Raw genomic sequence first — 21366 nt, forward strand, 5'->3', positions numbered from 1 at the left:
ATCGACTGAATCTGTAAATGGATGTAAATGACACGAACCATACATCAACAATGTTCCTCCCGACTTACATATCATTTACAGCATTTCATGATTAATACTTTTTAGTGACGTTCCTTCTGACTACCATATTTACAAGTTCTTATCGTGATGTAAATCATAAGCTTCAGGGATGATCCAAGTCTTCGTTACTGGATCATGAAACATGGGGGGAAAAATGTATACTTTGGACGATCATAGATGAAAAAAAAATGTTGTTCAACAGTGAAATAAAAAGGGTAATGAGATTAGAGAGAAGTGTACAATATCTGAGGTTCATGGGAGAATCTAACTCTCTCTCTCTCTCTCTCTCTCTCTCTCTCTCTCTCTCTCTCTCTCTCTCTCTCTCTCTCTCTCTCTCTCTCTCTCTCTCTCACTCCTCAATCGCAGGTTAACGCTAGCTTGTACGACTGGAATCCCTCACTCTAAGGAGCGGGCTAATAATAGAAAAAAAAAAATTTTTTCCTCCTAGTTTACGAGCAATACATGGAGGAGGAACAAGTTTAATGGTGAGGTTAGAACCGTCGCTAAGTACCGATGATTTACTCCGGGAAGGGATGCAAATTGTCTCCGAATCGTGAATACAATCCTTGATGTGGCATGTACTTAAGACCGACATGCCGTGTTGAGGTGAAGCCACCATCAGGTAGTGGTGGTGTCTGTGATTGCTGAAGACAAAAGCCAGGGAAGCGGGGGGGGGGGGGGGGGGGGGGGGGGGGGGGGATGGGAAGGGTATTGAACCCTTTAACGTCAACGTCAAACCAAGAGAGCAATTTCGAAACTACATTGTGGTTTGTTAATGGTGTCTACCCTGACATAGCCCGTCCATCTCCCTCCTTCCCTTCCTCCCTCCCTCCCCTTGTACCTCCCCACCTCTGACACCAGTGCTCGTCCCCTCCCCCTCCCCCTCCCCTCTCATTACCCCTGCCTCCTGCCTTCATCACCCACCCACCTGCCACCTACAGTATCATCCACCTAACACCCCTCATCCACTTACAGCGTATGGCATCACCCACTTACATCATCCACCTGGCATCTCTCATCCTCACTTCCTCCTTCAGTGTGAGCCAACCACCTACCCTAATTTCGTCATCCTACCCACCTACCACGTGTAGGATCACCCACTTAGCACCAACCACTTACCATCTACCACACACCTACCACCTACGCCCACCTAAGCTACTCCTCATTATATGACCTCCCTTACTTTCTTAACCTCTTCCTCCCTACGCCTCTCCCTAAACGCTTTCCTCCTCTCTCTCTCTCTCTCTCTCTCTCTCTCTCTCTCTCTCTCTCTCTCTCTCTCTCTCTCTCTCTCTCCTGTGACTCTCCCAGCCTACCTCCTCCTTCCCTCACTCTCCCCTCGCTTCCCTCCCATTCAACAAACTCTCCATATAGACACAGTGAAAGGGCCGAGGGTAGTTAAGGGTGAGTTGTGGTGGAGTGGGTTGATAACCCCACCTGTGAGTGTGGGATGATCTGTCATACGTGGGATGATCTGTCATACGCGGGATGATCTGTCATACGTGGGATGATCTGTCATACATGGGATGCTCTGTCATACGTGGGATGATCTGTCATACGTGGGATGATCTGTCATACGCGGGATGATCTGTCATACGTGGGATGATCTGTCATACATGGGATGCTCTGTCATACGTGGGATGATCTGTCATACATGGGATGATCTGTCATACATGGGATGATCTGTCATACATGGGATGATCTGTCATACATGGGATGATCTGTCATACATGGGATGATCTGTCATACATGGGATGATCTGTCATACATGGGATCATCTGTCATACATGGGATCATCTGTCATACATGGGATGATCTGTCATACATGGGATCATCTGTCATACATGGGATGATCTGTCATACATGGGATCATCTGTCATACATGGGATCATCTGTCATACATGGGATCATCTGTCATACATGGGATTGGGATGTTTATGGTTGTTGACCTGGACGCCCTCTGACCTGACACGTCCCCCCCGCCCCCCGCCCCTCACCATCAACGCACTCCACGCGAGACCACTTCCTCCCTCAACGCACTCTTCCCGAAGCTGCTGCCCCTTCCTCTGATCCCCCATAGACGAATTTACCCCTTGGCCAATTTCCCCCAGAGATAAATTCACCCCTCCTCCCCAGGCAAGAAGCTTTCCACTAATTCAGGTAGACTATCTCTGTGGGAGGTAATCTACCTCTACCTAACCCCCCTCCAGGTAAACATTCTACCCCTACAAGGTTAATCTACCCCTTAATCCCCTAGGTAGATAATTCTACTCCCCATCTCCCATGGAAGTATTCTACCCCTCGCGAAAATATTGCTTCACTTAACTAGGTTGTGATTGGTCGAGGTGAATAAGGCAGGTGGGTAAGGTAAGTGCCTATTGGTCAACCTACCTCCGTAGATATATATAAAGTGAATCGTAATTGGTCGAGGTCTGTATTCCATGTGTATGTAAGGCGGGCGCCCATTGGACGACCTCTCTCCCATAGAGACGTAATCAAGATGGTAATTTCGCGCCGAGATGGTCTTCTGTCCGTACTTCGAGCACGCCGTAAGTAATGCCACCCTGGCGCATTGTCGAATTATGAACCAATGTGAGATCCAGTCTAAGCACGATTAACGCGCGTATAGGTACGGTTATCAGTCCCTTCATACGCATCATGTTTCCTGACTGGCGTCAGGCCTGTGGGAAAGTGGCGTATGAATATTACTTAATGCAAGTGAAGGTCTGGAACACTTAAGTTTGTGTGACGATGGCTACCATTACAGTATAGAGTATAATGTATTGTGATACAGTATGATGTATCTATCGTAATACAGTATGATGTATCGTAATACGGTATGATGTATGCCTAACGCACACAAGCGTACAACCCTATATATATGAATAAATCCGCACCTTCATCCATGCGTAAAAACCCACACAATTGTGCATATGCTTGTACATACATGTATGTAGGCTCACGTACATACATACATACATACATACATACATACATACATACATACATACATACATACATACATTCATTCATTCATACATGCATGCATACATACATACATACACCCGCACTTACATACAAGACATGAATATGTTCGTATCCCCATACATACATACATACATACATACATACATACATACTTACAGCCATACGCACATACACTCATCCAAGGATGCACGTAGTGATATACACATACAGCTCTATATACGCCTGATATCATACGGTCGACATAACGCTTGAGATACATAAAGTTATCATTCTTAGTCCCTCTCATCTCCCTCACCATACTCTGCCCCCCTCTCACTCCCTCACTATTCTTCCTCGCACACTCCACTCCTCCCTCACTCCACTACTCCTCCGCCCTCACTAACCTCCCTCTCTCCTTATCTCCCTCACCTCCCTCTTTCCTCTCTCCCTCCCTGACCCAACTCCTCCTTCACTATCCTCCCTCTCTCCTTCACACAGCTCTTCCTCCCTCCTCCTCCTCCTCCTTCATCCAACACAATAAACTCCTCCAGATCTCAGGTACAATTTCCTCCACATTTTTTCCTCCCCGCCACCTGCTGTTCTCCCCCCACCACCTGGCCTTCCCTCCCCTCCCCCCCTCCCTCAGAACGCCCAGTTTTCCCCTAAGAGCTGCCGAGTTTTCCCTCCCTCCTCCTCCCTCCCTCACCCCCTCCTTCCTCCTTCTTTCCCCCACAGGAACCCTGGTGTCAAAAAGCAGGCGGCTCAAGGGCTCCTTCCTTCTAAGCAGCTTTCGTCTCCTCCAACTCCGAGGGCGGAGGGAGGGAGAGAGGGAGGGAGGAGGAGGGGGGGGGGAGTATTTTTCCCCCCTCCTCCTCCTCCCAATTGTTTTTGTCAACTTCAGATGTACTTGATGATTTTCCCCTGCAAGTGGTGGGGGAGGGGGAGGAGGAGGAGGAGGAGGAGGAGGAGGAGGAGGAGGAGGAGGAGGAGGAGGGGGGATATTTACCGACGTCTGAGAGCAGGGGGGGGATACCCTCTCCAGCACCTGCTTATTATTAATGACTTGGGGGGGGAGAGAGAGAGAGAGAGAGAGAGAGAGAGAGAGAGAGAGAGAGAGAGAGAGAGAGAGAGAGAGAGAGAGAGAGAGAGAGAGAGAGAGGCGCGGGGATTCTTCTTCTTCTTCTTCTTTCTCCTTTTTTATATATATATATATTGCTATTTAGCGGACGGGAGAGAGAGAGAGAAAGGGGGAAAAAAAAGAGTGAGTAAGAGGCTATATGTCTGCCGGTGGGGAGGGGGGGAGGGGAGGGGGAATCTGGGAAACGGATGCGTCGTGTGTGTGTGGGGGGGGGGGGGGATGGAATACGGAGTGGGCGGGGGGAAAAAAAAACAGATCCCGAACGACGTAAAACACAGTTCGGTGTGTACGCTTTTTTTTCCCCTTTTTTTTTTAAGATTCTCTTTTATTTTTGTGTTTTGTGTGGAGGTTTGGGGAGATGGGGTTGGAGGGGAAGGGAGGGGGGGAGGGAGGAAGGGAGGAAGGGAAGAAGACATCGTATGAGGGTGTTCTGGGATGGGTGAGAGAGAGAGAGAGAGAGAGAGAGAGAGAGAGAGAGAGAGAGAGAGAGAGAGAGAGAGAGAGAGAGAGAGAGAGAGAGAGAGATGGAAATGGGTCCTCTCCTTGGGATGGGTGAGAGCGCTCGGGGATGGGAGAAAGATGGGAGAGGGATGGAAGTGAGAGGAGGAGGAGGAGGAGGAGGAGGAGGAGGAGGAGGAAGAAGGAAGGGTAAGAGGGAAAGGGAAGGGAAGGGGGGGGTGGATTATTAGGTTTTTATGTCGTGTGATGACCCGGGAGCAACAAGACAGGCACCTCTCGACCCAGGGAGATGAGCCCGGCGTAGCAGGGGTGCTGCTGGGGTGGGGGGTGGCTAGTGAGGCGGGCTGGGGTGTGATGCTGAGCTGGGGGAGGGTACTGTCTGGGGAAGGAGGGTTGGTTCTGGGGGTGGGTACTGTCTGGGGAAGGAGGGTTGGTTCTGGGGATGGGTACTGTCTGGGGAAGGAGGGTTGGATCTGGGGGATGGGGGAATGGGTACTGTTTGGGGAAGGGGATGGAGCTTGGGGGTGAAACTGTCTGGAGGAGGGGGTTGAGCTAAGGGGGGGGGGGTTGTAGGGACTGTCTGGGGAAGGGGGTTAGACTGGGGGGTTGGGGGGATGGTGAGGCGGGCTAGGGTAAGGCGATGCACCTGAGGGGGAAGAGGGGGAAGGGGAGGGAGGTGTGGGTGGGTGGGATTACGAAGGGCTAGAGGGGCTGGGGGAGTAGACAGGTGCGTTTACCATAGACAGACAAACAGATAAACAGAGGCACCGACAGACAGACAGACAGACAGATCCTCTTCTGTCCCTCATACACAACCTATCAAGATGTGTCCAGCAGACGGCCCTCTCTCGACACTCTCCAACCATCACCTTAGACCCCTATCCGACACTTCAGGGGAGAACCCACCGTCACCCCCTGCCACAGGAGATCCCTCGTCCCCGGGTTGCAGTTCAGCACCACGACCACTACATACATGATCGGCCCCATCCCAACTTCAGTGAACATCTTCAATATAATCACAGAATATCAAACCAGTCTTTGTATAAGAGCGTCTGCCTTAACCTTCACTCCTGTACTATAGACAGACTAGCAATGTTGCGTGTATTATCTCAATATTAATGATAATAATAATAATAATAATAATAATAATAATAATAATAATAATAATAATAACAATAATAATAATAATAATAAAAATGATAATAATAATAATAATAATGATAATAATAATAATAATAATAATGATAATAATAAACCAACCTCTAGATTAACAAAAGACGGGGTCCTCCTCCAGCGCCGACGGAGAAGGAGGAGCTGCTCTTCCTCAAAGAGAGGAAGCAACGGGAAATCAAGCAAGAGAAGAATGAGGAAGGATATGAAGTGAAGAGAAGAATGAAGAGGGATATGAAGTAAACAGAAGAATGAAGAGGGATATGAAGTAAACAGAAGAATGAGGAAGGATATGAAGTAAACAACAAGTCTTTAGCAAGAGGTTAGTAGACCAGTAGAGCACAGGAAGCGTAGGTGAGGAGAAACTGCGTAAGGCCCTTGAGCACGACGATGCTACGCTTCATACCTTCGACGGCACGACCAGTGAACACGACGGCACGTACGACAAGTGAGCACGACGACACGTACCCTTAAAGCACGACGGCACGACTACCGAGCAGCGACGGTACGACCAGTGGGCACGACGGCACAACCCTTAAGCACGACGGGACGACTATCGAGCAACGACGGTACGACCCTCGTCATTGATCGTCGAATCCTTTTCCTTACGTCATTCGCTTCCTGTGAGAGATCGCCAGTCCCCGGTGTACTCACCACGCAAACTTGCCCAGTATTTTGTAGCCAAATTTCCCTGCTACTTTTAGCGGGCCGTGAAAACTTTGATGTGTTTCGACGGGAAGTTATAAGCCAGGAGTGGGTTAGGATGATGACGCTATCTTGAAGCACTGCTCGCCGCTAGGGGGGGGGGGGGGGGGACACGCACACACAGTCGTTGGGTGTGCCATCATAGCTTCGCCGCCGCCATCTTCGAACTCTAATATACATCGAGCCGATTTACATGATACATATTGTTTTTTTCGGTACAGTTTTGAAATGTCGAGAGAGTAACTTGGACAGACCTCTCTCTCTCTCTCTCTCTCTCTCTCTCTCTCTCTCTCTCTCTCTCTCTCTCTCCCCCTCTCTCTCTCTCCCTCTCTCTCTCATGCGGTGATCGCTACGCGCTAGCTCGACCCCATTTCAAATACCAGTTGGCAAGAAGAGAGAAGAAAAGTGTGGTGGGGACCAGTGAGAAAGAGGAAGAAAAGGAGAAGAGGGTGTGAGTGAGCCATGAGAATGGACAAAGAGGAAGAGGAGGAAAAAGAGGAGGAGGAGGAGGAGGAGGAGGAGTAGGAGGAGGAGGAGGAGGGGGAGGAAGAGGAGGGGGAGGAAGAGGTGTTGGAAGAGGAGTACAGGGGAGTACAATCGGAGGGCTGCGATATAAAGGGACTGATGATTATAATCTTCGATCTGATAAGGGGCCTGGCAGCAGTTTCTTCCTTAGTTCCATGATTCTGTTGCTGGAAAAACGTTTGCCAACGTTTGTGTCCAAATCCATTTTTTTCCCTTCCACTTCATACCGTTATTTCTGGTCATGACGTCTATAACGTAAAGAAATTGTGGATTCTGTCCTCGGATTTATCAAGTGTTTTGAAAACGTTTGGCAGATCTCCTCGGAGTTTGTGCTTAGAGGGGAAAAAAATAATCTAAGATCTGCGAGAGTCTTCGTTCATAATTATTTCAGAATGTATTATGGTCCTTACTGATTACTGACAGCAAGGGGGAGGAGGGGGCCACGGGGAGGCCTCTCATGTGTGTACATGTACGGTAGAAGAAGAAGAAGAAGATGATGAGTAAGAAGAAGAAGAAGAAGAAGAAGAAGAAGAAGAAGAAGAAGAAGAAGAAGAAGAAGAAGAAGAAGAAGATGAGTAAGAAGAAGAAGATGAGTAAGAAGAAGAAGAAGATGAGTAAGAAGAAGAAGAAGAAGAAGAAGAAGAAGAAGAAGAAGAAGAAGAAGAAGAAGATGAGTAAGAAGAAGAAGAAGAAGAAGAAGAAGAAGAAGAAGAAGAAGAAGAGAAGAAGAAGAAGAGAAGAAGAAGAAGAAGAAGAAGAAGAAGAAGAAGAAGAAGAAGAAGAAGACTAAGGAGAAGAGGAAGAAGAAGAAGAGGAAGAAGAAAAGAGTAAAAAGTAAAAAGAAGAAGAAGAAGAAGAAGAAGAAGAAGAAGAAGAAGAAGAAGAAGAAGAAGAAGAAAAGAAAAAAAAAGCGTAAAAAGAAGAAGAAGCAGCAGTAGGGAAGGTGTAAGGAAGCCATTAGAGGAGGAGGAGGAGGAGGAGGAGGAGGGTGAGAGGGTGCGACGGAGGAGGTCATGAAGAAGCCAGGTCACGCCCTCAGGTTCCCACATACATCACGGGGGCCAAGACCTCCGATTGGCAGTATATCACCAGCTCATGCTGGAGGAGGAGGAGGATGGGCCCTTGTGACACTGCCAGACGCCCTCCCGAGATGACCCTGGGAAGAGAGAGAGAGAGAGAGAGAGAGAGAGAGAGAGAGAGAGAGAGAGAGAGAGAGAGAGAGAGAGAGAGAGAGAGAGAGAGAGAGAGAGAGTGAAACAGACCGGCTGACCTAATGGTCTCTTTACAACGAGGCTAACCTGCCGAAGGAACTCAAAATCTTTGGATTACTTATTGTTTCCCCTCAAGTTTTTTTTCTTTTCCCTCCTATCTGGTTCATGGTAACTCCTAGCTGGACCTGGTCATACAGCCTGTTCCCGGGTGAGCGTCTTGTACTCTGGCATTCAGGACGACAATAACCATCATATTTCCAATTATCAATTATCCTATTTATACATGAATGAAAAACAAAAACGAAAACGTGTTTCGAATGAAAACAAAAACAAAAGACGTGTTTCTCAACGTGGGTGACTGAGTATTTCCCTACACTGAGGTGGCATCTTCATTCCTGGAAGACCTTAGCTCGATGTTCCTCGTTCAGGTCTCCTACAAGTACTTGGAAGTGCACGTAATGCGGATGTTCTCAATTTCGTTCATCTTGATAACTTGTGATATAGACGACAGGGGGGGAATCTTGGTTGCCATACAGAGGAAGGGACTGAGTTCTTCTATTTTTCCATTTCATGATTCGATTCTTTGTTGCTGTGTTAATATTCCTGTTCTCTCTCACTATCTCTCTTTCTATCCGTCTCTATATCTTTCTTTCTGTGTTCATCTCTCTCTCTCTGTATTTCTCTTGTCTTTCTCTCTCTCTCTATCTCTCTTTTTCCAGTAACTTCATCCATCGTTACTCCCTTGCACCTATGAGTCCTCACATTTCCAGGTCTGACTTGACCTCCTCACTAACAAAGCAGCCAGGTACCTACCTGCCTCGTACTTGTACCTGTAACCCTAGTGTCTCTTCCCCCAACACCCACCACCCACCCTCACAATGACCAGGGATAACGTTGTGTTGAACTTAAGGTGATGTGATACAAACATGAACAGAGCATTTATTCGTGGAAAGAGACACAGAACTCTGGAATAAATCATAACCAGGTGTCGTCAAGGCGAAGATAATCAGAATAAATCACGGCTAAACAAAGACTCTGATGACACTAATTTATCAATAGGAAATAAAGTGTTTATTTTTTAAGGCTAGTGTAATACACACGTATTTTCAGTTCTTTATCCTTTCATGATCTGTGGGTTATTCCCCCGAGTATTGAGCAGCTTTGATTAAAACAAGAAATTGTTATCCTTTCATAGTTTCCACTCCAGTTCCATGACAATATAAAACTTCCTTCACACCACAAGGTGTTCCTTCACTGCTATTTTCCTGCCGGCTGATAAGCCGAAGGGATTGGTGGCTGGGAAGGAGCTTTCTGCTTTACTATCCTGTCTCCATCTATAGTGGTGGGTGGGAAGGAGCCTTCTGCTTTACTGTCCTACCTCCATCTATAGTGGTGGCTGGGAAGGAGCCTTCTGCTTTACTGTCCTACCTCCATCTATAGTGGTGGCTGGGAAGGAGCCTTCTGCTTTACTGTCCTACCTCCATCTATAGTGGTGGGTGGGAAGGAGCCTTCTACTTTACTGTCCTACCTCCATCTATAGTGGTGGCTGGGAAGGAGCCTTCTGCTTTACTGTCCTACCTCCATCTATAGTGGTGGCTGGGAAGGAGCCTTCTGCTTTACTGTCCTGTCTCCATCTATAGTGGTGGGTGGGAAGGAGCCTTCTGCTTTACTATCCTGCCTCCATCTATGGTGGCGGCTGGGAAGGGGCCTTCTACTTTACTGTCATGTTTCCATCTATAGTGGTGGGTAGGAAGGAGCCTTCTGCTTTACTATCTTGTCCCTCTCTATGTACATTGGGAGTTTAGGATATTATCACTGTCCTCCAGCATGCAAGAGGCCATATATCAATAGGTCTTGAGTTATCTGTTCTTCTCATGTACTCCCCAACAAATCTTGCCAACATGACAATCCTTCGTTTTTCTTTTCATTCCTTATCTCCCAACAGTCGATTTTCATCTTTCTTATTTTCTATTTTTCCCCTCGTCCCCAGAACATTTTATGACCTATCATTTGCACCTCGTTTATTGCCTCTTGTGTTGCTTTATCCATTCCTTAGTGTTTTTCTTTGTATCACTGTTACACTCATTTACATATGCATGATTTATATGTACTTATTCTTCTTTCCTTCTAAGCTCCTCTTGTATGCACTTCTTCGTTTATAGTTTGCCTATCTTTTAGTTATTTTTCTATTTAATCTTAATCTATCTGCCACTATTCTGTCCTTTAATCACTGGGACTTATTTTGGTTTCTCTTCGTCCTTACATTTGTTTCCTATTCTCCAACATTCCTCTTTGTCTCCTTCTTTATCTACCTTCCCTTCGTCTCTCTCTCTCTCTCTCTCTCTCTCTCTCTCTCTCTCTCTCTCTCTCTCTCTAGTCCTCTTCCTCTTACCTTACATTTGCCCACTCCTCTTGCCTCACACCATCGGCCCCTTTACCCCAGGTCATTCTGACCTACTCCCTTTCCACTCCCTTTATCAATCCCACCCTTGTCCTACCACATTCTCCTTTATTCCCCAGCCTTTCCTTAGTAACCCTACCTTAAGAATCCCCCTCCCTTCGTTCCCTCCCTCCTCCCCCAACCTTAAATCTCTGAATCTTCCCGCATTTCAATTTTTTTTTCCCCCCCCCTGAAACCTTCTTCCAGATCCTCTCGTCTTCCCTCCTCCCTCCCTGCAATCATACTTACTCTCTTCCTCACCCTCATCTTGGTCTTTCCCATCCTCCTCGTCTGCCGCTGTCCCTCCCATCCCGCCCCTGTCATCTGTCTTCCCCTTCCCCTCCCACCCACAACCACCATCCTCCCCCCCCGCCATCATCCAGAACCAACCCACCTCCCCCCCCCCTTACCCCCCCAGGGTACCGTCGATCAGCTGGAGTCGTGGACAGGTGATGATGGATGGGGCCTCGGGTAGCTTGCCAGCCAGCCAGCCAGCCTGCCTGCCTGCCGCGCTGCTCCTCCGGCTCTGCAAGAGGAACTCCAGACCCACACTGGCTTCCAAGAGGGAGAGAGAGAGAGAGAGAGAGAGAGAGAGAGAGAGAGAGAGAGAGAGAGAGAGAGAGAGAGAGAGAGAGAGAGAGAGAGAGAGAGAGAGAGAGAGAGAGTCTCGTTCCGTCGCAGGGGCTAGGTCTCTATACATCTACCTCTACCTCTACCTCCTCCTCCTCCTCCTCCTTCTGCCGTAGATGGGGGTCGGCTGCTCGGCGCCACACGGTGAAGAAAAATCAATCAAGAATTGCGACACATCCTCACTTGAGGGGAGGGATGGCATGTGAGATTTCCATCTCCCTCTTCTTTCTACTGGGGGGAGGGGGGGAGGTTGTCAGGAAATGGTGGCGCTGGCCATTTTCTCGATGCTTGAAGAAGAAGAAGAAGAAGAAGAAGAAGAAGAAGAAGAAGAGAAGCAGAAGAGAAGAAGAAGAAGAAGAAGAAGAAGAAGAAGAAGCAGAAGAAGAAGAAGAAGAAGAAGAAGAAGAAGAAGAAGAAGAAGAGAAGAAGAAGAAGAAGAAGAAGAAGAAGAAGAAGAAGAGGAAGAAGAAGAAGAAGAAGAAGAAGAAGAAGAAGAAGCAGAAGAAGAAGAAGGCGTCATCATGTGCCGGAGGTGGGGGTGATGAGTTCCTCCTCCCCCAACAAGATGGTATTCAGTGATGATTCTCGGAGTTTCCCCTCCCTTACCTTGTGGTGTGGCGGAGGGAGGGAGGGAGGGAGGAGGGAGGGAGGGAAGGTATGACAGATGACTGGCGATAGAGCTCACGGCCGGACGGCTGGCAAGGAATGTAATGATCCACGAGTTGGTTCGAAAGGCGAGCGTTTCAGGTCAGCGAAGGGACGCAACATTCTTCCACGATCGGGGCAAGGTTAAATTGCAGGCGAGGCTGGACGGCAGCAGCAGCAGCAGCAGCCCTCCTCCTCCTCCTCCATCTTGGGGGTGTCCCTCCGCCCGTCCGACGCCTCACGAGGCTCATTTCGAACTCCCTGTGAGGGACGACTGTCGACGACTTGTGCTGCCCAGGAGACAGGAGGTTCTCCAAGAGACAGAAGGTTCTCCAGGTGGCAGAAGACTCCGCAGGTGACGGAAGGTTATCCAGAGGACAGAAAGTTCCACAAGTGACAGAAGGTACCGTCCAAAAGACAGACGGTACCGTCCAAGAGACGACAGTATGTTCTCCAGGTGAAGTTTCCCTACTTTTCTCACGCGTATGAATTACCAGTGATGACAATACATATGACTGGTGTTACTGCGTGTCCCCACCTCCAACAGTCCCCACCACAGTGTGTCGCCACCTCCAGCAGTCCTCATTACAGTGTGTCTCCACCTCCAGCAGTCCCCACCACAGTGTGTCTCCACCTCCAGCAGTCTCCACCACAGTGTGTCTCCACCTCCAGCAGTCCTCACCACAGTGTGTCTTCACCTCCAGCAGTCCCCACCACAGTGTGTCCCCACCTCCAGCAGTCCTCACTACAGTGTGTCTTCACCTCCAGCAGCCCCCACCACAGTGTGTCTCCACCTCCAGAAGCCCCCACCACAGTGTGTCTCCACCTCCAGCAGTCCTCACTACAGTGTGTCTCCACCTCCAGGAGTCCCGACCACAGTGTGTCTCCACCTCCAGCAGTCCCCACCACAGTGTGTCTCCACCTCCGTCAGTCCCGACCACAGTGTGTCTCCACCTCTAGAAGCCCCCACCACAGTGTGTCTCCACCTCCAACAGTCCCCACCACAGTGTGTCTCCACCTCCAACAGTCCTCACCACAGTGTGTCTCCACCTCCGGCAGTCCCGACCACAGTGTGTCTCCACCTCCAGAAGCCCCCACCACAGTGTGTCTCCACCTCCAGCAGTCCTCACTACAGTGTGTCTCCACCTCCAGGAGTCCCGACCACAGTGTGTCTCCACCTCCAGCAGTCCCCACCACAGTGTGTCTCCACCTCCGTCAGTCCCGACCACAGTGTGTCTCCACCTCTAGAAGCCCCCACCACAGTGTGTCTCCACCTCCAACAGTCCCCACCACAGTGTGTCTCCACCTCCAACAGTCCTCACCACAGTGTGTCTCCACCTCCGGCAGTCCCGACCACAGTGTGTCTCCACCTCCGGCAGTTTCGACCTCAGAAGTAAGCATCAACGAAGCTCCCTCTGGACGACTCGAAGTGCCATCGTAACCCATCGACGAATCCAGGTTCTTCGTGGCTCCTCCGACTCCATACCGAACCTTTACTGGAGAGCGTAGCCGCGCGAAGGGTTCAAGATGAACATTCACACTGACTGACGAAGGTTCAGTATGCGACAGTTCTCTCTCTCTCTCTCTCTCTCTCTCTCTCTCTCTCTCTCTCTCTCTCTCTCTCTCTCTCTCTCTCTCACTCTGCCTTCAAGCGCCTCCCCAAAGCACTCCCGTGAAGAACCTTCCCCCCCCCTGCATTACTCTCCCCCCCCCTCCTTCTCCATCCACCCCCCCTCCGTCTCTCCCCCCCCCTCATGCCATTCTATTTTCACCACTTAATCATAATTGGATGCTTATGCTCATCTCTTTCGTGGCGGGTGCTTAACGAGGTCATTAGGCTGTTCCACGGCGTTGGCCGGGGTCATGCGGACTTCCGATCTCGGGGTCACACAAGCGGGGGATTTATTGCCCCGAGATGGTTCAGTTGTTAGGATGTTTCCTAACAAGGAAGGAAGGAAGGAGAGAGAGAGAGAGAGAGAGAGAGAGAGAGAGAGAGAGAGAGAGAGAGAGAGAGAGAGAGAGAGAGAGAGAGAGAGAGAGAGAGAGAGAGAGAGGTACAGATACAAATGTACACAAAAGAAGATACAGACAGACAGACTGACACACAGACACACACATACAGACACACAGACACACACATGCAGACACACAGACACACATATACAGACACACAGACACACACATACAGACACACAGACACACACATGCAGACACACAGACACACATATACAGACACACAGACACACACATACAGACACACAGACACACACATATAGACACACAGACACACACATACAGACACACACATACAGACACACACACACACACACACACATAAAACCGTGAACACAATGTAATGACGTCAATCAGTCCCAGATCCCCTGATTATACCAATTATACCTTCATTAAAATCCCGTTTTATCGTTCATCCTAATGACCTTCTGTATAGCGAACACCCTTACAGCTTCCTATGGTTCAGAATAACGCTAAGGTCGACGATTTAACGCTATACAGCAGTACAGTCGAACATAACGAATTCCCTGAGTCGAAGATAATGTTAAGTTACGTGTAAACACTATACAAAAATATTGGAAAATGAACCGTATGAAAAATATAGTAATTAGGGTCATTACAATGATTGTCTGATGCTCAATGACTAACGAGTGAAGGACATGATATTATTTCTTTTTTGTCTGCTATACAAATTTTTTCGTTACATTTTCTTCGTTTTGTTCTCAACAAAAAAAGAAAATTTTGCCTCATTAGCGTTTCATGTAGAGATGAATCTACCGTGAAGAGGTAGAGACATCTCACCCGTATACAAGGGAGAAACACACTCTGTATGGTGACTGGGTAGTTTAGGTGAGTTGAACACTACGGATTGGTCTAACACTTTGGATTGGTACACTATGGATTAGTACAGACTCTCCGGATTGGTCTAACACTTTGGATTGGTACACTATGGATTAGTACAGACTCTCCGGATTGGAACATGTTGGATTGGCTAATAAACACTTTGGCCTGGTACAAAAATTGGGACGAGTAGTAAAACACTTGGACTGGTAGAATATTTTGGACTGGTAAAATATTTTGGACTGGTAAAATATTTTGGACTGGTAGAATACTTTGGACTGGTAGGACAGTTTGGACGGGTAGAACACTTTGGACGGGTAAAACACTTTACATTGTTACTAAGACAGTTTTGATTTTGTATAACGCTTTAGACTGACTCTCGAAAAGTTTGGATTGGTATAAGTATTTCGATTAGGTCAAACGAAAAATCATTCCAATCGCGTACCTGATCAAACTATGAATATCTCTTAACACTTTGCAGCAGCAGCAGCCAGATGCGTACTTCAGGCCCAAAAATCTGGGGAAGGACACGCATGCAGACACTTCGCAAGAACAGCGGCCAAAATAGGACCTGTAGAACAGAGAGAATGAGAGAGAGAGAGAGAGAGAGAGAGAGAGAGAGAGAGAGAGAGAGAGAGAGAGAGAGAGAGAGAGAGAGAGAGAGAGAGGAAAAGAAAGTGTCGGGTTTCTAGGTTCAGGTTCATACCGCTTTTAGGGTCCGAAAAGGTATTCCATCTGAGCAAATACTCCTTGTCCACCAGGAGCTGAAGGAGTGCCTTGGAGGACCTTGTGGCAGGAGAACACTGGAGACAATGACACAGGTTCACAAGGAGGACATGATGGGGGTGTGAGCCGAATTAGACGAAGATATCGTATCAAATGGAGTTACTTTATCAGTTGGAGAGTTAGCTATGGCTCGATCACATAGGACGAGCGGAGGAAAAGAGTGACATAACAAGGGTTGTTGGAGAGGTGTTTTGGTGGATGACCGAAAAAAAAGAAAGATTTGTGAGTGTAAATCAGATCAGCACACGTTTTCTTTCCCTTCATGAAGGTGTGCTTTGATTAACGTAGAGCAACTCAGCAGTGATTGACGAAGAGCAACGCTGCAGTGATTGACGAAGAGCAACTCTGCAGTGATGGACGAAGAGCAACTCTGCAGTGATGGACGAAGAGCAACTCAGCAGTGACTGACGAAGAGCAACGCTGCAGTGATTGACGAAGAGCAACGCTGCAGTGATGGACGAAGAGCAACTCTGCAGTGATGGACGAAGAGCAACTCAGCAGTGATTGACGAAGAGCAACGCTGCAGTGATGGACGAAGAGCAACTCTGCAGTGATTGACGAAGAGCAACTCTGCAGTGATTGACGAAGTGCAACTCAGCAGTGATTCGAGGCAGAGCAACTCAGCAGTGACTCGAGGCAGAAATAAAAGCTGTGTGGGATTCAGGGGAAGGGAAGAGTTTCAAGGCCTAGCGAGCACCGTCCCAGGCGCGGCAGTCAAGAGGAAAAGAAGCGATGGAAACCATGGCTTGGCGGTCGAGAGTTTGAGCGGAGGAAACACAATATTTCTCTCTAGAGTCCACTTCGCCCTATACCTACTCTTCTGAATCGATACCAAACTTCATGACAGTCTCATGGTTAGCAAAACCCCTTCCTCATCATCCGAACGCATGAGAAAAGCATCGCAAACCTCTGATTGGTATAGAAAACCAACTACCCAATCCTTAAATAGCTCGTCCAGTCTCTAATCATAACGTGAATCATCTGTTCGTTTGACTGCCGCGTACACCGGTCGAGTGTCGTGGTTAACTAAATAGTGGTATACCCCAGCCACACTGCCAGCCCTTGAGGAACGCCAGTGGTGCTTTCGTCCGTAATGACATCATCCCGTTGGTTATCACTGTAATCCTCCTTAACTAAGCCATGTGAGGGTGGAAGGGAGATCACCAGTAGAGGACCGTGAGTGAGACAGACAACAGACAGGTGTTTGGCGCGAACATGTGTCATCGCCTCACACACCTGCTTCGTCATGGCTGGGCCTCGCATCTGTACTTTAGTGTGATGATCGTGAAGACTGGACGACCATCTCTTCCTACCAGTGGAACGACCAGCCACGACCCCACCGTCTGAGCGGGGGAGGGGGGTGGAGTCGTCCAGCGTTAATGACCTTAGTAACTACAGTACTATACGAGAAGCTAATGTATTTAACATAGTAATTATCATTCATTTCTTTTTTGTTTTATTTTGCTCATCCCTTCCCTATCTGTTCGTTTTTTGGAAAGTACAAAATAATATCAGGTTCTTTCTCCTCAACAAAAGGATGGGCTCCCAAAACTTTTCATAAGAAAGCCCCAAAAACTGTCAGAGACACTTGAGAGGAACAATGAATACATATTTGAAATAAGAAAGGAGAAAAAAAAAAAGAAGTAACCATGAAACGGGTGATATAACTAGTACTTTACGAATAGTGATATATTCATCTCAGGTGAAATACCAAAATACCTCTTATTACTGTTACAATTGAGGAATGATAATAATCTACGTCTGATAATTTGGAAGCAGACGAGAGGATGTGATGGTCGAAGTCACTGCAGTGGTCTGACTTATCCACATCCACAAAAATGAGTCAAATTCTGGTCGTTATCTGCGATAAGATACGATATCATTATCACAAGAGGGGGAATGAAGAAGAGGCAGAGCTCCGGGAAGCAGGTGACTGGGAAATTAAAACTTAAAATACGTTTTTTTTTTTTGTTTTGTTTTCATCCCTTCCCTCTCACTTACAAGTGGAAGTGCTGCTATTTGTCGTCCAGCCAAACATGACAGCATGATAATGTGGACTTCCATGAATTTAAACCACACGATATATCTATCTACATCATATATATATATATATATATATATATATATATATATATATATATATATATATATATATATATATATATAGATAGATAGATAGATAGATAGATAGATAGATAGATAAATAGATAGATAGACAGCTGCTGAGAGCCAAGTTAGCAATAGAAATTCTTAACCTGATAGACGACCATCTGTTGTCTCCACTGCGGAGAAAATACATGATAGCGTGACTTTCGACCTGACCTTTAAAGGGTCAGATAAGAGTCCACCGTCATCGTACCAAAGGGTCGTACCGTCGCGCTCAAGAGCCCTACCGTCGAGCTCAAGTGTCGTACCGTCGTGCTCAAGGGCCGTACCGTCGTGCTCAAGGATCGCTCCGTCGTTCTCAAGCGCCGTACCGTCATGCTCAAGGGTCGCACCGTCGTGCTCAAGCGTCGTACCGTCGTGCTCAAGTGTCTTACCGTCGCGCTCAAGGGTCGTACCGTCGTGCTCAAGCGTCGTACCGTCGTGCTCAAGCGTCGTACCGTCGTGCTCAAGCGTCGCACCGTCGTGCTCAAGCGTCGCACCGTCGTGCTCAAGCGTCGCACCGTCGTGCTCAAGCGTCGCACCGTCGTGCTCAAGCGTCGTACCGTCGTGCTCAAGCGTCGTACCGTCGTGCTCAAGCGTCGTACCGTCGTGCTCAAGCGTCGTACCGTCGTGGGATTAGATAGGACATCTAAGCTGTATAATCACTCACTATCCTTTTCTCTCACACCTGATCAATATTGTGGCATCTTTATGGTGTGTCCTTCATCTCTGCTGGTGTTATGTATTGACCATTTTCTCTCTGGCGACATCACCATCTGATAACTTTGCTTGATTATCAAATTACTCTTACAACCACTATCCTCCACTCATGATCCACTGACAGAACTTGTTAGATTTCATCATTTAAACAACTTGTTAATATGATATACATGCTCACGTTGGTTGAATTATTCATATATATAAATATATATATATATATATATATATATATATATATATATATATATATATATATATATATATATATATATATATATATATATATAGTTATCATTATCATTACCATTATTATTATCATTAATATCATTATTATTATTATTATTATCATTATTATTATTATTATTATTATTATTATTATTATTATTATTATCATTATTATTATTATCATCATCATTATCGTTATAACTATCATTATTATTATTATCATCATTATTATTATTATCATTATTATTATTATTATTATTATTATCATTATCATTATTATCATCATCATTATCGTTATAACTATCATCATTATTATTATTATTATTATTATTATTATTATTATTATTATTATCATTATTATTATTATCATCATCATTATCGTTATAACTATCATTATTATTATTATCATCATTATTATTATTATTGTTATTATTATTATTATTATTATCATTATTATTCTATTTGTAACCCTAAAGCCCTTTCATAGTGCTCCTGGAGCTTCAAGGCTGCGCTTCACGCTGGAGCAAGGTAAGGTGGGTTTTTCTGAGGCTTAGAGAAAATCCTCGACGACAGTGTACTACTTCCCCCCCGTTCTCCGAGCGTGACACTTCCCCCCCTTCGAGGGCGACACCTCGCCCGCCCCTCCTCACCCCATGTGACGTTGGGGGCGGGGCGGGGCGAGTAAGGCTGGGGGGGGGAGAGGGGGGGGAAGGGTGTGATGAACGTCACGTGCGTAACCCATAACACACCAACGACTGAACGAGAATAAGTGGCACAGGGTAATGGCAAGTTAGTGTGGTAGTGGGGTCATCATGTTTGCTATGATCTAAGAGGGAGGTGACGGTGGGGTTGTGTGTGTGTGTGTGTGTGTGTGTGTGTGTGAGGGAGGGATGGTGGCTACAGAGTAAAGATCCGAGTTATCTGGACACGGTGGACGTCAACAGCTTAATAGCTCTTGGCCAGAGTGCGTTGCCGAGGAAGAAGCCATGCTGACCATTACCACAGGAACACACAGGTCTTGGACCACTATCCTGGGGGTGTCCATGCTGGAGCACAGGCGACATATGATGGAATAGCCAATGGACCTCCGTGGTGTAGTGGTTAGCGTTCCTGACCGTGACGCATTCACTGGCCGCCCAGGGTCGAGCGCATAGGTTCGAATCCTGGCTGCGGCAGTCGGTCCACAGTCAATTCAGCTGTTCATCCACCATTAGGGGTTGGTCGATATAATGGGTACCTGGCTCAGGCTAGGGTATATATATATATATATATATTATCCTTGGGGATAGGGGAGCAAGAATACTTCCCACGTATTCCCTGCGTGTCGTAGAAGGCGACTAAAAGGGGAGGGAGCGGGGGGCTGGAAATCCTCCCCTCTCGTTTTTTTTTTTTTTTTTTTTTTTTTTTTTCCAAAAGAAGGAACAGAGAATTGGGCCAGGTGACGGTAGTCCCTCAAAGGCCCAGTCCTCTGTTCTTAACGCTACCTCGCTAATGCGGGAAATGGCGAATAGTTTGAAAGAAAGAAAAGAAAATATATATATATATATATATATATATATATATATATATATATATATATATATATATATATGCAGCGTTAATGAGATGGTCCTTATTAGGGTCTTAGTTCTCTGTGCCGGGTCAATTGACATGAAAATTAAGTAGTTAGAAGTGGAAGCCTGGTACGAGTTTACCTGAGAAGGGGAAGCAAGTATCATTGATCAAGATATAGGAGTTGAGGGCAGACTCGGGTGACGAGATCTTCCCTTCCCTAACACCGTCGCAGTACTGTTGAGGTCAGGGGGGGGAGCTACTCCTAACCCACCCCCCCCAATCTTCTCCAGGCACCCACCCCATCCATCCTAACCCCTGCCACCCACTCAACAGTTCCAACATCCAAGAGACCCCGCCCCGTGCCGCCCGCCCGCCCCAGCCAGAGCCAGCCAGCCAGCCAGCCAGCCGCCCCCCCCACCCACCACCCACCGTTACGGCCGCCCCCGCCACCCACTCAACATCCTCCGCCACCCATCCGACCACCCCCCTCTGATCGTCTGAGCTGAGGGCTGGCCCGCTATGCATGATCAATTTGTGATGAGAATCCTATTTTTGCACTAAGCTTGGGACCGTCTGATGATAATAATTTGGCAAGGACGTCAATGACATGAGTTTGTGCGTGTGTGAGAGGGAGTTATTACTGGCCTGGGTAATGATAGGGGGGCACTGGTGGGAGGTGACAGCAACCTGATCCGCTTCCCTGACACCACTACTACCACCATTCCTTAACACACACCCCCTCCTGCCACCACCACTGGTGGTGGGTGGGAGGTGACAGCAACCTGATCTGCTCTTCTGACACCACTACTACCACCATCCGTTAACACCCCCCCCCCTGCCACCACCAACACCAACTACCACCACTGGTGGTAGATGACAGCAAGCCAATCTGCTTTCCCCTGACACCACTACCACTACTCTACCACCAACCACGACCCCTTTCCCAACGACAGCTCCACTACCACCATTATCACCCTGCCAACACTACAACAACCGTCACCTCCACCACCTTGTCAATGCCACCACCACCACCCTGCCACCACCACCACCAGCACCACCCTGCCACCACCACCACCACCACCACCCTGCCACCACCACCACCACCTTGCCACCGCCGCCACCCTGCCACCACT

The sequence above is a fragment of the Panulirus ornatus genome, chromosome 63 (genome assembly GCF_036320965.1).
Source record: "Panulirus ornatus isolate Po-2019 chromosome 63, ASM3632096v1, whole genome shotgun sequence".
In the NCBI taxonomy this organism is placed as follows: Eukaryota; Metazoa; Arthropoda; class Malacostraca; order Decapoda; family Palinuridae; genus Panulirus; species Panulirus ornatus.